Source organism: Chrysochloris asiatica, unplaced genomic scaffold (assembly GCF_000296735.1).
Source record: "Chrysochloris asiatica unplaced genomic scaffold, ChrAsi1.0 scaffold00225, whole genome shotgun sequence".
Classification (NCBI taxonomy): domain Eukaryota; kingdom Metazoa; phylum Chordata; class Mammalia; order Afrosoricida; family Chrysochloridae; genus Chrysochloris; species Chrysochloris asiatica.
This window is the reverse complement of record NW_006408743.1, coordinates 3,171,302-3,174,245: the sequence shown is the minus strand read 5'-3', so window position 1 is coordinate 3,174,245 and position 2,944 is coordinate 3,171,302. Positions and strand designations below refer to the sequence as shown.

The 2,944-nt window shown below is 35.0% G+C and overlaps 1 pseudogene; it reads left to right on the top strand.

Annotated features, from left to right (window-relative positions):
* The first annotated feature begins 360 nt into the window (after positions 1-360).
* Positions 361-2,944, top strand: part of LOC102811966 — a 45,742-nt pseudogene continuing 43,158 nt past the window's right edge.

Sequence of the window (2,944 nt, the reverse complement as noted above, 5' to 3'; positions counted from 1 at the left end):
ATTTAAAAACAGAGTTCTTTGACTCAAAGCTTAATTATAGCCATGTATTTAACTTAAAAAGCACACTCCATTTATTTTCTGGGAAAGACCAGAACATTGCTGAGTTGAGTGGTATCTGCATATCATAAGCCTGTGAAAAACATATACTTAGCAAAAGAAAAATAAATAAATACAGCATTTATTTTTCAGACCAACATGAAATAACTGTAACCATAGTATTCTCTTAACTAAAATAAATGTAAAATCAGACAAAATATATGAAACAATTGCTGTTAAGACACTGGACATCAAGCAAAAATATTTAACATTTCTTTTAGGAAGGAAAATCAATTAGGTGATTCTTAGAATTCCTACGAATTAATGTCTGCAGATTCCCAGATCACAGTGGCAGGAAAGGTAAACATGTTGATCTGAGAGGTCTTGTTTCATTGTAGGATAGGTACTGGACTGTTAACCATAAGGTCAACACTTCAAATACTCCAACCATATCTCAGAAACCCTATCCAAGGTTGTTATGAATTGGAACTGATATGATGACACATAGCAACAATAACCCTTCTTTGCATACCCTCAGTATTTTGTATTTCAATTAACTTATGATACACTACACATTAATATATATATATATTATGTTTGGAGTCCTGATGTGGCACTGTATGTTAATGAGCCAGGCTACAAAGCCATTTCAACCGCAAGGCTGGAGGTTCAAGCTTAGCAGCTGCTCCTCAGAGACCCCGTACAGTGTCACTAGGGGTCAGAACAGACTTGATGACACTTAACAACAACAACAGTTCTGTGGGATAAAGCACTGGACTGAAAAATTGTTGTGAACCACAAGGTCAGCAATTAAAAACACACCAGTCACTTCTTGCAAACCCTATACAGGATGGTTATGAGTTGAAACCAGTTTGATGGACTCAACAACAGACAACAACATATATAAGCATCCTAGTGTGGCATTGTAAGAGAAGCATGGGAGTGTTAATGGCAAGGTTAATGGTTCAAACCCAACATCTCAACAGTTCAGCCTTTATATAGTGTCACTCTAAGTTGGAAACAACTCAATGGCACTTAACAAAACTATATAAATATATATAGTCCCACTACCAACTCCCCCACTTATCTGTCAGTTTGCTGTACTGTAAGTTGCTATGATGCTGGAAACTATACCACAGCCATGTCAACAATGGTTGAAAGATTTCAGCAAAGCTTCTAGCCTAAAACAGACTAGGAAAAAATAATAAATATCTAGTGCTGAAGTATTAGCCAATGAAAAGCTTATTAATAGCAACAGAACCTTGTCTTATATACAGCTGGAAGATGAGTTGGAAATCACACAATATACAAAGTGGAAGAGCTGCCTACTAAAATAAAGTTGCTATTAATGATATAAATGGATCAAAGCTTATGGGACATTAAATTGCTGATGGGACATAACTCAAAATGCCAAAACAAAAACAAACAAACAAAAAACCTCTGGCGAAATCCATTAATAATCAGAAATTGGAATGTGTGAAGTATGAATCTAGGGAAATTAGAGTCCATCAAATGTGAAATGGAACACATCAAGATTAATATCCTATTTATTAGTGAGCTTAAATGGACTGTTATTAGCCATTTCTAATTGGAGATTAATATGATATACTATTTCAGCAGTGACACATTAGAGAGGATTGGTGGTATCACATTCATTATTATAAAGACTGTTTCAAAATCTATCTTGAAATACATTGCCTTCACAGGAAGGATATTTATATGACTATAACAAAGACAATTACTCAAATTTATGCACAAAAAGCAAAAGCTCAATGATGAAGAAACTTACTAATTCTACTAACTCATTAGTCTGAAATTGATCAAACATGAAATCAAGATGTAGTGATAATTACTTGTGGCTATCAAAGCAATGAAAACAAAAAAGAGGAGAGTGTGGTAGGTGGAAAATGTGGCAATGGTTATAGAAAAGATGCTGGAGTTCACATGATAGAGTTTTGTAAGCAGAAAAGTTTTACAAATAACTTCTTTCAACAACTTACATGCTGACTATGCATTTGGATTCCACCAGGTGTTCACAGAAATCAAATTGACTACATCTGTGAGAAGAGACAATGGAGAAGCTCAATGTCATCATCCAAAGTAAGGCCAGGGGCAAACTGTGGAAAAGGCCATCAATTACTTACATGCAGTTTCAGGTTGAAGCTGAAGAAAATTAAAACAAGTCTATGAAAGCCAGCATACATATTGAGTACATTCCAACTGACTTAAAGACCATCTCAATAACAGATCTGTATATTGAACACTAGTGATGATAGACCAGGAAAGTTGTGAGGTAGTATTAAAGCATTATACATGAAAACAGCAACATGTCTTTACAAATACAGGAAAGAAAACAAGACCAAAATGAATGTAAGACGAGTTTCTGAAACTTACTGGTGAATGTAGGATAGTTAAAGCAAATAGAAGCAATTGTGCAAAGGCCTGGTGTTAGAAAATCAAAATGAAAAGTCTTTCTCAACCTGAAAGAACTGAAGAAAAAAAATCAGCCTTTGCACTGCAATATTGAAGAATTCAGCAAGTGAAATCTTGAATGATGCAAGGAACAAAAAGACAAAATGGGAGAAATACAAATTCCCTGTATCATAAATAATTGGTTGACATTCAATTATTTTAAAAGACAGCATTTACTTAAGAACTGATGGTACTGAAGGAAGAAATCTAAATGACATTGGAGTCCATTTGTGATAAACAAGCCCCTGTTATTGACCTAATACCAATTGAAATGATTAAAGGAACTGCTACCATGCTGAAAACATTCACTAGTCTATATCAAGGAAATTGAAAGTCAGCTACCTGGCCAACAGACTAGAATAGTCTGTGCCTATTAGTGGTTATGAATTGGGTTGTGAACCGCAAGGTCAGCAGTTCGAAACTACCAGCAGGTTCC